General features: G+C 36.9%; 1 long non-coding RNA gene across 1 annotated transcript in view; it reads right to left on the reverse strand.

Moving 5' to 3' along the window:
* Positions 1 to 15,305, reverse strand: part of LOC128093702 (uncharacterized) — a 106,706-nt gene that overhangs the window by 22,566 nt on the left and 68,835 nt on the right. The gene's annotated exons all lie outside the window — the stretch shown is intronic.

Here is a 15,305-nt window from a genome sequence, read left to right on the forward strand (position 1 = left end):
AATTATAAAATTATAAAATTATAAAATTATAAAATTATAAAATTATAAAATTATAAAATTATAAAATTATAAAATTATAAAATTATAAAATTATAAAATTATAAAATTATAAAATTATAAAATTATAAAATTATAAAATTATAAAATTATAAAATTATAAAATTATAAAATTATAAAATTATAAAATTATAAAATTATAAAATTATAAAATTATAAAATTATAAAATTATAAAATTATAAACATTTCAAAATTGTTTAAAAACTTTAAAGTTCATTGCTTTTTTAAAGCAAGGACTTCAGAGTCCCAAGAAACACATGCACTTTAAATTAAAAAAGAAAACAAAATTCTCCATACAAATTTTTGATAAAAAATCAACATGCTTTGATGTTGATTTTTTATCTGAAATTAAAAATGTTTGAATTTTTGTTGTTGTGTTAACACTCCTCCGTCCAAGGCGGAAAAAAAGTTGGAACGCTAACTTCAACTCGCTGGTTCTCAGCCAAAACTCAACCAATCTGGATGATTCCTTTTTCCAGAGATTTGTACGGATCTCCAGATGAGCCTAGAACTTTGCAGATCTCGATTTGATCAATCCTCTAATTACTACGACTAAATTAGTCGGAGCAACTTTTTTTCCGCGTGTATTTCCGAAAAGCGACTCAAACGGGAACATTTTTGCTACGCTGAAAAATACAATAACTTTGCTAAAATGTTAGCAAAACCCATAAAATTATATATCAAAATTTCCGTTATGATCTCAGGATTACGATGAGCTTCTCAAATTTCCATTATTTTCACAAAAAAATTCACAAAACTACGTAAAACTACAGAAAAAATAAAAACGCCTCATTTTATGACTAGAACTTTATGATAAAATCATTGATTTCATTGATTTTTTTATGAAAATGTCTCAAATGATCTAAATTATATGTTTCAGAATCATTCTGAGTGTGTTTTTTCCTGAATACTAAAAAATTCTACCAAAACTACGTGAAATAAAGAAAATTTGATACTTTCCTTTAGAACTTTATTTGCTTCGTGGTAAAATCATTGATTTATTTTATGAAAATGTTTCAAATAATCTAAATTACAAGTTTCCGAATTATTCTGAGTGTGATTCTTACTGAGTACTTAAAAATTCTACCAAAACTACGTGAAATACAGAAAATCTGATACTTTCCTTTAGAACTTTATTTGCTTCGTGGTAAAATCATTGATTTATTTTATGAAAATGTTTCAAATAATCTAAATTACAAGTTTCCGAATTATTCTGAGTGTGATTCTTACTGAGTACTACAAAATTTTACCAAAACTACGTAAAATACAGAAAATTTGATACTTTCCTTTAGAACTTTATTTGCTTCATGATAAAATCATTGATTTTATTTATGAAAATGTTTCAAATGATCTAAATTACAAGTTTCCAAATTATTCTGAGTGTGATTCTTACTGAGTACTACAAAATTTTACCAAAACTACGTAAAATACAGAAAATTTGATACTTTCCTTTAGAACTTTATTTGCTTCATGATAAAATCATTGATTTATTTTATGAAAATGTTTCAAATGATCTTAATTACAAGTTTCCGAATTATTCTGAGTGTGATTCTTCCTGAATACTAAAAAATTCTACCAAAACTACGTAAAATACAGAAAATTTGATACTTTCTTTTAGAACTTTATTTGCTTCATGATAAAATCATTGATTTATTTTATGAAAATGTTTCAAATGATCTAAATTACAAGTTTCCGAATTATTCTGAGTGTGATTCTTACTGACCACTACAAAATTTTACCAAAACTACGTGAAATACAGAAAATTTGATACTTTCCTTTAGAACTTTATTTGCTTCGTGGTAAAATCATTGATTTATTTTATGAAAATGTTTCAAATAATCTAAATTACAAGTTTCCGAATTATTCTGAGTGTGATTCTTACTGAGTACTACAAAATTTTACCAAAACTACGTAAAATACTGAAAATTTGATACTTTCCTTTAGAACTTTATTTGCTTCATGATAAAATCATTGATTTTATTTATGAAAATGTTTCAAATGATCTTAATTACAAGTTTCCGAATTATTCTGAGTGTGATTCTTCCTGAGTACTACAAAATTTTACCAAAACTACGTAAAATACAGAAAATTTGATACATTCCTTTAGAACTTTATTTGCTTCGTGATATAAAATCATTGATTTATTTTATGAAAATGTTTCAAATGATCTAAATTACAAGTTTCCAAATTATTCTGAGTGTGATTCTTACTGAGTACTACAAAATTTTACCAAAACCACGTAAATTACAGAAAATTTGATACTTTCCTTTAGAACTTTATTTGCTTCATGATAAAATCATTGATTTATTTTATGAAAATGTTTCAAATGATCTAAATTACAAGTTTCCGAATTATTCTGAGTGTGATTCTTACTGAGTACTACAAAATTTTACCAAAACTACGTAAAATACAGAAAATTTGATACTTTCCTTTAGAACTTTATTTGCTTCATGATAAAATCATTGATTTATTTTATGAAAATGTTTCAAATGATCTAAATTACAAGTTTCCGAATTATTCTGAGTGTGATTCTTACTGAGTACTACAAAATTTTACCAAAACTACGTAAAATACAGAAAATTTCACAGTTCTGTAAAAAAATCATCTGTTGTAGGAAAATTTGATAAATTTTTTTATGAAAATCTTTCAAAACACCCATGAGCAAGTCACTGAGATTTCGGTCATTTTATTTTTTGTATTTTTTAATCCGGCTGAAACTATTTTGGTGCCTTCAGTATGCCCAAAGAAGCCATTTTGCATCATTAGTTCGTTCATATAATTTTTCATACAAATTTGTCAGCTGTCCATACAAAAATGATATTCGAAAATACAATAATCTGTTTCATTTGATGAAATTTTTTGATTGGTTTGGTGTCTTCGGCAAAGTTGTAGGTATGGAAATAGACTACACTGAAAAAAAGTAATACACGGTAAACAAAAATTTGGTGATTTTCAATTTCACTTTTTGTCACTAAAACTTGATTTGCAAAAGACACTATTTTTAATTTTTTTTATTTTCTGATATGTTTTAGAGGACTTCAAATGCCAACTTTTCAGAAATTTACAGAATGGGCAAAAAAAAATCTTTGACCGAGTTATAAATTTTGAATCAATATAGATTTAAAAAAAATCGAAACATTCGTCGCAAAAATGTTTCAACTTCATTTATCGATGTAAAATCGAATTTTCAATCTAAAAGTATGTTAGTGATTTTTTTATAAAGTGCACCGTTTTCAAGTTATAGTCATTTTTAGGTATCTTTTTTGAAAAGAAGTCGCAGTTGTTCATTTTTAAAATTAGTGCCCATACTTTTGAAAAGCTGAGAAAATTTTCTATATTTTTGAACTTTGTTGATACGACCCTTAGTTGCCGAGATATTGCCATTCAAAGGTTAAAAAACAGGAAAATTCATGTTTTCTAAGTCTCACCCAAACAACCCACCATTTTCTAATGTCGATATCTCAGCAACTAATGGTCCGATTTACAATGTTGGAATATGAAACATTTGTGAAATTTTTCGATCTTTTCGAACAAAATATTTTCAAAAATTTAAAATCAAGACTAACATTTTAAAAGGGCATAATATTGAATGTTAGGCCCTTTTAAAAATATTTTCAGCTTTTCAAAAATATGTTTTTCAAATGTGGGCAAACATGGGCACTTATTTAAAAAAATGAATAACTGCGACTTTTTTCAAAAAAGTTACCTAAAAATAGCTTGACTTGAAAACTTGCACTTTATAAAAAAAATCACTGAAGCTCTTTTCGATTGCAAATTCGATTTTACATCGAAAAATGAAGATGAAAGTTTTTTGCGAACAATATTTCGATTTGTTGAAAAAATATGTATTGATTCAAAAAATCATAGCTCGGTCAAAGATGTTTTGTCCATTCTGGAAATTTCTGAAAAGTTGGCATTTGATATCCTCTAAAACATATAAAAAAATAAAAATAGTGTTTTTTTTGCAAATCAAGTTTTAGTGACAAAAAGTGAAATTAAAAATCACCAAATTTTTTTTACCGTGTACCATTTTTTTCAGTGTAGTCGATATCCATACCTACAACTTTGCCGAAGACACCAAATCGATCAAAAAATTCCTTAAAAAGATACAGATTTTTTTAATTTTCACATTTCACATATCATTTTTGTATGGACAGCTGCCAAATTTGTATGGAAAATTAAATGAACGAACCAATGATGCAAAATTGCTTCTTTGGGCATACCGAAGACACCAAAATAGTTTCAGCCGGATTAAAAATACAAAAAATAAAATTAAAGAAAAAAGACTGATTCTGTAGAGAACTGCTCCCATACAATAAGCTTCCAAAACAATGCTCTACATTCTAATACCAACATAAAATTATAAAAATTATAAAACTTTCTGTTTTTTACGAAGTTTTGGTAATTTATTTTTAGTATTCAGGAAGAAACGCACTGAGAATGATTCAGGAACTTATAATTTAGATCATTTGAAAAAGTATCATGAAATAAATCAAAGATTTTACCATGAAGCAAATAAAGTTCTAAAGGAATGTATCAAATTTTCTGTAATTTACGTGGTTTTGGTAAAATTTTGTAGTTCTCAGTAAGAATTACACTCAGAATAATTCGGAAACTTGTAATTTAGATAATTTGAAACATTTTCATAAAATAAATAAATGATTTTATCATGAAGCAAATAAAGTTCTAAAGGAAAGTATCAAATTTTCTGTATCTTACGTAGTTTTGATAAAATTTTGTAGTACTCAGTAAGAATCAAACTCAGAATAATTCGGAAACTTGTAATTTAGATTATTTGAAACATTTTCATAAAATAAATCAATGATTTTATCATGAAGCAAATAAAGTTCTAAAGGAAAGTATCAAATTTTCTGTATTTTACGTAGTTTTGGTAAAATTTTGTAGTACTCAGTAAGAATCACACTCAGAATAATTCGGAAACTTGTAATTTAGATCATTTGAAACATTTTCATAAACTAAATCAATGATTTTATCATGAAGCAAATAAAGTTCTAAACGAATGTATCAAATTTTCTGTAATTTACGTGGTTTTGGTAAAATTTTGTAGTACTCAGTAAGAATCACACTCAGAATAATTCGGAAACTTGTAATTTAGATCATTTGAAACATTTTCATAAAATAAATCAATGATTTTATCATGAAGCAAATAAAGTTCTAAAGGAATGTATCAAATTTTCTGTATTTTACGTAGTTTTGTTAAATTTTTTTAGTATTCAGGGAAAAACACACTCAGAATGATTCTGAAACATATAATTTAGATCATTTGAAACATTTTCATAAAAAAATCAATGAAATCAATGATTTTATCATAAAGTTCTAGTCATAAAATGTGGCGTTTTTATTTTTTCTGTAGTTTTACGTAGTTTTGTGAATTTTTTTGTGAAAATAATGGAAATTTGAGAAGCTCATCGTAATCCTGAGATCATAACGGAAATTTTGATATATAATTTTATGGGTTTTGCTAACATTTTAGCAAAGTTATTGTATTTTTCAGCGTAGCAAAAATATTCCCGTTTGAGTCGCTTTTCGGAAATACACGCGGAAAAAAAGTTGCTCCGACTAATTTAGTCGTAGTAATTAGAGGATTGATCAAATCGAGATCTGCAAAGTTCTAGGCTCATCTGGAGATCCGTACAAATCTCTGGAAAAAGGAATCATCCAGATTGGTTGAGTTTTGGCTGAGAACCAGCGAGTTGAAGTTAGCGTTCCAACTTTTTTTCCGCCTTGGTCGTTCGTGTAAGTACGGGATACCTTGGACGGAGGAGTGCAATTTTTTTGCCTGCAAATTTACAAGTTTAAATTGACTACATTTTTTTTTTATTTTACATTGAAGGTTAAATTTTACATTTCTAGTTATGTTTTTGGATGATTTAGCCGAATGACGTAATCTTTTTTCAGGTAACCAAAAATATTCCAATCGAATCCTGCTGACTACCCAGCGTTTCCGTGTTGTCCCACGGAACTGTAACTTACGGTCAGTTACGCCCGCTCAGTCGCAAGGACTCCCAGAACTATCCCAAGATCGGCTCAATAGGGGAAGGAAAAGACCACGTTTGCTCTTCTTAATGCGGCACTTTATTCAGCCCTCAAGACCCTAATTCCCTACTCCTAACAACCTAACCAACTAACCTTGTGTGTGTGGCGTGTACGGGCCCGGTGGTTGAACTGCTGCACCCTGCTTGCTGGCAGCGGTCTCGATCGCCGGCGCTGCTTCCTCGATCCGGCGCAGTGTCCGTGTCTCTCGGGGACACGTGATTTCTCGCGCCGGAGTACAGTTCTCCGAATCTCCTCGCGGTCTTCTCAACCGCTCTGCTCCAACTCGCTCGTCTGCGCACAGTTCCCGTCCGGAATCTGGCCTGGGTCGCTCGTGGACCTGCTTCGCTTCGACCGGGTGTACCGGGCACAATGGGGCGGTGTGTTGACGGACCGCACGCGTAGCGCAACACCGGTAGACACCTTCGGTCCGGTTCGTGCAGATGGTGACGGCTGCACAGGCTGTCCCAGCCTCGGTGATCAAGTTGACGATAGATCACTTACAAGACTCGTACGGAGAATCGATTGCCAACTAGGCAAGACTTGGCTTACTTGGCCACGCGGTCGCGGGTTATAAGTAGACTTTTCGCTGATCGAACTTCCAGGTGTTGTTCGGTTTGTGGCTCTCGTACAAGTGGACGAGTCTAGCTGAGAAGGTCGTCCAGGAAGCCTCGACCTCCTCTCAGCACTTAGTCGTGCCTTGCGTTCTTCGCAAAGAACGCACAATTTGCAGTTCAGTGGCAGGGTGGGCATAATGAGGCGTGTAATGTTGTTTAGGCTGCGTACAATACCTAAATTGTGTGTTGTGTGTTTGATATGACCGTTGTGCCGACTTTCTGCAAGATCTAGCTCAGATATTTAATTGTTTTGGGTTATTGGTTGGTTTTTGGGCTTTATTTGGACGTTTTGGGGTTGATCTACCTTAGTTTCCCTATCTAGCTAATTAGCATTGTGGTCTACCTTCCCGTTTTTAATGAGAAAACCCCGGGACATACTGGTTGAACCTGGTGAAAGCGTGGACGAAACAAACTGTTTGGTCACACTACCGCACCGCTCGGGGAAAAAAATATTGGATCACAATATTTTTTTGAAGGAAACCTTCTGACTATTAGCAGAATGTCGCACCTGTACCATTCAACAAAATACTGATCAAACTGTGTACAACCAGAGAACAAAAATGAACGATAGCGTTACTATTATAAATACATCAAAAACAGTTAACAACCATGAACACCATCATGAAAGAATGCGTTCAAAACTAAATATAACAAATTAAATACGACATAAACTACAATTAAATAAATGAATACAAACTACAAATATATTTTAATCGCTCCGGAGCATATGATAAAAATTGGATCCATCTTGGGAAAACCAAGGAAAAATTGCAAAATCGCGCGCTGTTCTCGTGATAAACTGAGCAAATCGTGAAAATTCCAAATAACGATGTTGGTTTTTGTGTGAAGTTTACAAGTTGTGTTCGCTTTCATGTGGGTCGATTCAGTCCACTTTAAGAAAAGTTACTTTCGCGAAACACGAAGACAAACTATAATTTTGGTGCTAAATGATTGGCCAAGATCATTTACACAGTTCAAATCTTCGTAGAAACTTTCTTAAAGAGAAGGGAATCAAATTTTGTGCAAATTAATTGAAAATCCTAGTGTGTGGTGTTCATAACTGCCAAAAAGAACTAAATTTGTTAAACCTAGGCAATTTCCAACGCAATTAGCGTCCTCAAGACTTCGGTCATATTGCATTGTCACAAAAGTGAGATAAATTCTATTGTGTTATAGGAAAGTTCATCCGACTTCTCACGGCTCACCATCTCATTTGTTGGGTACACTGACCTTTGCCGAAAACAACTCGCTCATAAGATCAAAAGGAAGATTTACGATCTATCAGAAGCGATAAAATGTAGCACAGCACAATGCACCAACAAACAATTTAAATTTCACTCAAAATCTCCAAAACAATAAATAAATAACATTTTAAAATCAAATTTCGTTTGTATAAGGTACCTTTTAAATTCCCATTTTGGTTTGCCCGGGACTTTCTTCGTGGAACTGCATGGCATGGACAGAGCTGACAGGATCAGGATTACAACCTCCAACATAATTGACGGCGGTCGCTCCCGTCTCTCCACGTCTGAAATCATCAACCAACACATTTCACAGCCTATCCGTGCTGGGTTCAAGCTTTTAAATCACCAGCGGAGAACACTCCCAAACTTTTCCCGTTCAAATCACCAACTTCGTACGCACAGGTACCTTTCTTCGCTAGGACTACGCACGGTTCGTAGACATCACCTAGCTTCGCGTTGAAGTGATCACCGGCGGAAGACTGACGAAACGTTCGCTTGTACACTCGCTGGCCAACATCAAAAGTCGGAGCGTAACGTTTGTGTCTCAAGTCGTAACGCTGCTTCGTCACTTCGTGCGCTTTCCGAAGGTGATGAACTACTTTGTCGTAGATCGAAGTACTGATATTTCCCATCTTTTCAATTCTTTCCTCATCCGTTAATTCACCCATTGTTTGCAATCTGTGTTCTGACCCTTTTGTAACTATTTCGTGGCCGAAGATTACCCTATACGGCGTGAACTTGGTCGTCGCATGAACTGTATTATTCAATACGAACTCGACCTCGGAAATTCTAGTGTCCCATAATTTTTGGTTGTCCCGTACGTAGCTTCTAATCATCGCGTTAATCGTACGGTTTAGTCGTTCCGTAGGGTTTGCTTGACTGCGATGTCTCGCACTCGCCCAATGCTGTATTCCATATTTCTTCAACAAATTTTGAAATTCTTTAGACAAAAAAGTCGTAGCGTTATCAGAAATTAAGTATTGTGGCACCGAGAGACGCCTGAACCAAAGCTGTTCCAAAATCTCACACACACTACCCGAACTGATCTTCCGAACAGGGACCAAAAGACAATATTTCGAAAAAACGTCCATTAGGACCAAAAGATGAGCATTGCCCTTGGTACTCCTCGGTAGAGATTGGATATAGTCTATAGTGAGTATTTGGAATGGCCTGGTCGTGACCCGTTGGTTACCCATTTCCGGGACCACGGACGTAGTTGAATGCTTGATACGTTTACAAGTATCGCAGTTCAACACGTGTCGCTTGATATCTGCTGCCATTCGGGGCCAATAAAATCGTTTTTTAATTTTCTCCACCGTTTTCTCATACCCTACATGAAACGCATCGTCATGTTCCTTGGTCAAAATTTCCTCCCGCATTGAATCTGGGACGCATTGCTTCCAGTCGAAAGAGTAATCCAACACGTCGGACTGAGAAGACACCAGTTTATAAAGTTTATTTTCTTCAATTTTGAAATCAGGGTAGTTTTCAGGATCATTTTTCACTGAAGCAAATAGTTTTGAGTACCAGTCAGATCCGTCCGCGATCTCCGCGACCTCCAACGATCGTGAGAGAGCGTCTGGCACAATATTTTCTTTACCCTTACGGTGTTTGATAAGCATATGATACTGCTGTAAATCAATGCTCCAGCGTGATAATCTTGATGATGTTTTCCATTTTGACCTCATTATAAAGGTGAGTGCCGATGAGTCGGTCACTAAGGTGAATTCTGTTCCCTCGATATAACAGCGAAATTTTTCAATACATCTCAAAGCCGCCAAACCCTCCTTTTCCGCGGCGTGATAATTCAGTTCCGCGCCTTTGAGTTTCTCTGAATGATACGCAATAACTTTTTCTTCCCCGTTCTGAATCTGGGTGAGCACCCCCGCGATTGCATGGTCGCTTGCGTCGGTTTGCACCGTAAACGGAAGACCAAAATCCGGGTTTGCCATCACCGGTGCGCTTATTAACCTTTCTTTGATTGCCCGGAATGCCCGATCCGCCTCAGCAGACCACTCAACCTTCTTAGGTTTGTTTTTGAGCAGATCTGTGAGTGGCGCTGTTAGCTCGCTGAAATGACTGATAAATCTGCGATAATAGTTAGCCATACCGAGAAATCTACGCAGCGCTCGAACAGACTTTGGCACCTCATAAGCCACGATCGCGTGAACCCGATCGGGATTGGGCCTTAGACCGTCTTTTGACAAAATGTAACCTAAATAAGGCAACTCCGGGACACAAAATTTGGATTTTTCAATGTTAATACGCAAATCAGCCACGCCCAATCTGCGCGCTAATTCCGTCAAATGCTGTTTATGTTCTTCAAAAGTCTTGCTTGCAACAACCAGGTCGTCCAGGTATACGAATATATTGGGCTCTAATTCTCCAAATCCTAGCACTTTGTCCATGAGTTTACTGAGACTAGCTGGACTGTTTGCAAGCCCGAACGGTAGTCGTTTAAATTGAAACAGACCACGTCCAGGGATAGAAAAAGCAGTGAATTTACGAGATTCTTCACTAAGTGGAATCTGTAGAAATGCTTGGCTAAGATCAATTGTAGACAAATATTTGCATGAACCTAATCTGCTCAGAATGCGATTTTGATGCGGAAGTGGATAAGCATCACGCTTAGTGCGCTCATTCAACTTTCTCGCGTCGAGACAGAGGCGTACAGCATCGCTGTCTCTTTTAGAAACTGGCACAACAGGTTGCGACCATTCTGAACGAGAAGGTTCAACAATATCGTCTCTAATCATGTTATCCAGAGCAATTCCAATTTTACTTTGTACCATGGGACTCCATGGATAGGGATTTTGTCGTATTGGTGGTTTATCTTTGTATTCGTCACTAATTTCAATTGTGTGCGTTAGCAGAGAAGTACATCCAATGTCTCCAGTTCTGGGCACTAAAAATAACTTTTTAATTTCGTCTAACTCGGCCTGCTCTTCGGGAGTCAACAGTACTTCATCATCTGTCGGCTCCTCCGAATCGTCGATGGTTTCGATAAACGACTCTCGGAGCGACGGAAAGATTCCAAATTGATCCCAAAAAGACATTCCGAGATAGCACTTACGCTTCAAGGTCGGCGCGACAACAAAAGAAACGATCCTCGTGCATCCGTTAAAAGTAACCGGAATTTCTATCTCTCCCATCACCTCGACTGGATGTCCTTCTGCAGTTATCAACGTCATGTCCGATGGTGAACAGCTCAAGTTTAAACTCGCGACTAGTTTGTGTGATCCCTTACCCAAAATGTTTCGGTTCGCGCCACTATCTAGAAGTGCGACTAATTCAACTCCTAGCAGATTGATACGTATGAACGGTCGGTTATCACCGCGTGGATGCAGAAAAATAGTGTTGACTTCCGCAGCCCCACGAGATTCCGTTGACACGTGGGCGTATCCCAAATGCTGAAGGATGTTGTGGGTGGTTTCGAGTTCATCTAAATTACTCGGAGGACTTTCAGGTAACTTCACAAGACTACTCCGCCTCATTGAGCAGCCTCCATCACGTTTTTTGTGGGACAATATGGGCAATCGGGTGTAGAAAATCCCGGAAATCCACAAACTTCGCAGAAAACTTGCGCTGGCTGTTTACATTGATTGAAATTATGTCCAAAATTGTGACAATTAAAACATGTCCCCCTCCTTATCGGGACATACGCCTTCAAAATCTTCTCTAAAGTGTTCAAATTTTTACTTGGACCTGGCTTTACATCATCAGGTTTCGCAGAATTTTGTAATGGTTTCTTTTCAGTAGATTTTTCAGACGATTGCTGTTGAGGTTTGTAAGTGTTGGTTTCATTTCGGTCATTTCGAAAATTCGAATTTGGTCGGTTTGGGTTCTTAAATTCTCTCTTAAAGTTCTCTCCCTTGTTCCACTGACGATTGTTGTTGTAATTGTTGCCGTTAGTGTTCATCGGGCCTCTTCTCTCACTTTGGATCTCATTTACTTGTCTTTCCCCAGATCTTTGACCCCTATTGTTATCCTTATCAGTCTTCGCATACCACTGCCAGTTGATGGAATCAAAATTTTTGCCGAACGATTTCATCGCTGGGATAGTTTTAATTTTTGCAGCCAACATTGCACTTTTGTACTCTGTACGAAGATTGCGAAAAATCATGTTGAACTTTTTAGTCTCATCAATAGGACAAGTGAGGTTTCTGAAAAGTCGGGTCATATCCAAAAAATAATCTTGAAAACGTTCGTTTAGCCTCTGCTTTCGCATGTGAGCTTGGCGTTCATAGTAAAAATCAAGGTCTGGAGGAAGAAATTCCTGCTTCAGTTCCTCGACTAAGTTTTCCCACGTTTCAAGTTCATCGTTGGAGTTTATTTCCATGTACCATGATCTTGCTTTGCCTTGGAACAAATGATAGGCTGAATTATAAAGTTCTTGTTTGGTGAATCCCTCCGATCTAGCATTAAATTCCACTTCTTTAAGAAATTCATTCAGCTGACGACCTTGATCAGATCCATCATACCGAATCTTCCATTTGTGAATGGGGAAACGTTTTCCAAACGAATTTTTAGCAAAATTTTCCTGTTCTGGATTGTTGTTTTTGGTGGGTTTGGGTGGGTCTGGTCTATCTTGTTGATCAGAATTCTTTGAATTTGGCTCAATCAAATTTTGGTCTTTCACCAACCAATCCAAAAATCCTTGGTAAGAGAATTTGGGTTTTTGTGAATCCGATAAGTTTAAATCCTTTGAATTGTGAAATTGGGTACTATTTTTGTTTACTGGTGGGTTGTTTTTCTCTGCCTCTAAATTCTCAATTTTCTTGTCTATCTTCTGAAGATGTGTGAACAAATCATTCAATAAATTCTTCAATTCAGTATTCTCATTCTTCAACTTTTCAGTTTCAGCTATTTGTTGTGAGTTCTGTGGGTTTGGTAAGTCTGACGTATTTGTGGCTTTTTCCCTTATGTTGTTATTATCTTCTGGAGTTAGGTTACCTTCGCGAATACTTGTTTCAGGAGTGGCATCTTCCTCCTGAGGAGTTTTATTTAAATTCTCTAGTTGTTCCCGCATACTATTGCTAGCGAATTCAAGTTCAGCTTTCCGTATTTCCTCGTGCGGTGACAACAATGAATAATAATTTCCCAACAATCTTGCAGCATGACCAGCAATGTCACCAATGGTGTTAATTACTGACTCATCTGTCGCATGAGCTTTCGCTCGTAATATGCGAAACAAAAGATGTAACAATCGAGTTTTGTATTTTTGATCAGGTGCAGATTTTTCTTTTCTGTCTAGCAAAATTTTTGAAATTTCGTGAACTTTGATGTTGCAAACATCTAGTTCTGTTAAAATATCATCCCAACCTGTCTCGTACTCAATATCTGCGAGGTTCAAATCTCTCTCCTTCTTAAGCTCTGCCCTGCATTTTCGTTCCTGTACCGTTCGCGAATCCGAACTATTAAATATATTACGAACAATTAACTCATTGTCTAGTTCATCTTGTAGCAAATGTGCCAAGTTCATACTAAAATATTGACGAATATAATGCTCCATTTTGGAATTTACACAACCAAATATAAAATATATAATTAAAAAAAAATTAACTAAAGTAATATGAAAATTTGCACAAAATTCAATCCATTCAAAAGGCCAATAATTTACAGAAGTTTTTACAAGTTAAATCAAGCGAAAAATCGACTAAGATAAGGTTATGTTTAGTATTCAAAACAATAGATTCAATCCACGTGTGATCACCAATTGTTTCACCATTAAAGTGATCTATAATAGCACCGCTAGACAAATTCACTCCGGTCTAATAGTTGTACACTTTTAATTGAGCAGCAAAAAGAGATTGGATTTCTCAGAAACACCGACACCGATCCGAGAACCGATTCCGATAATAAGTACCATCCAATTTCCCCCCCTCGCTTACCTCCAAAAAGGATAATAACGAGGTTATTAACTTTTTATTGGTCGCCAATATGTAACTTACGGTCAGTTACGCCCGCTCAGTCGCAAGGACTCCCAGAACTATCCCAAGATCGGCTCAATAGGGGAAGGAAAAGACCACGTTTGCTCTTCTTAATGCGGCACTTTATTCAGCCCTCAAGACCCTAATTCCCTACTCCTAACAACCTAACCAACTAACCTTGTGTGTGTGGCGTGTACGGGCCCGGTGGTTGAACTGCTGCACCCTGCTTGCTGGCAGCGGTCTCGATCGCCGGCGCTGCTTCCTCGATCCGGCGCAGTGTCCGTGTCTCTCGGGGACACGTGATTTCTCGCGCCGGAGTACAGTTCTCCGAATCTCCTCGCGGTCTTCTCAACCGCTCTGCTCCAACTCGCTCGTCTGCGCACAGTTCCCGTCCGGAATCTGGCCTGGGTCGCTCGTGGACCTGCTTCGCTTCGACCGGGTGTACCGGGCACAATGGGGCGGTGTGTTGACGGACCGCACGCGTAGCGCAACACCGGTAGACACCTTCGGTCCGGTTCGTGCAGATGGTGACGGCTGCACAGGCTGTCCCAGCCTCGGTGATCAAGTTGACGATAGATCACTTACAAGACTCGTACGGAGAATCGATTGCCAACTAGGCAAGACTTGGCTTACTTGGCCACGCGGTCGCGGGTTATAAGTAGACTTTTCGCTGATCGAACTTCCAGGTGTTGTTCGGTTTGTGGCTCTCGTACAAGTGGACGAGTCTAGCTGAGAAGGTCGTCCAGGAAGCCTCGACCTCCTCTCAGCACTTAGTCGTGCCTTGCGTTCTTCGCAAAGAACGCACAATTTGCAGTTCAGTGGCAGGGTGGGCATAATGAGGCGTGTAATGTTGTTTAGGCTGCGTACAATACCTAAATTGTGTGTTGTGTGTTTGATATGACCGTTGTGCCGACTTTCTGCAAGATCTAGCTCAGATATTTAATTGTTTTGGGTTATTGGTTGGTTTTTGGGCTTTATTTGGACGTTTTGGGGTTGATCTACCTTAGTTTCCCTATCTAGCTAATTAGCATTGTGGTCTACCTTCCCGTTTTTAATGAGAAAACCCCGGGACATACTGGTTGAACCTGGTGAAAGCGTGGACGAAACAAACTGTTTGGTCACAGAACGGAAGCTGTAACGATCGCAAAAACACCTGCACCAGATGTGCGTAAACCAACGTTGTCCCGTAGGCCATCAATCTGTGGGAATTGAATGGAAGCGCCGCTCCAGTGCCGTATCTACACGCTGGTGTTGACTCCAAAAGATGGCTGACAAAGTCCGGCCAAGATGCCGAAGCGACGAGATGAGCTGAAAGGCCAACCGGAAGACAACGCCAAAAACCACGTGAAGATCGCGACACACAATAAGTAAAATTAATGAATGTTTGTGAAATCGAGTGAAT

This window comes from Culex pipiens, unplaced genomic scaffold, assembly GCF_016801865.2.
Source record: "Culex pipiens pallens isolate TS unplaced genomic scaffold, TS_CPP_V2 Cpp_Un0003, whole genome shotgun sequence".
Lineage (NCBI taxonomy): Eukaryota > Metazoa > Arthropoda > Insecta > Diptera > Culicidae > Culex > Culex pipiens.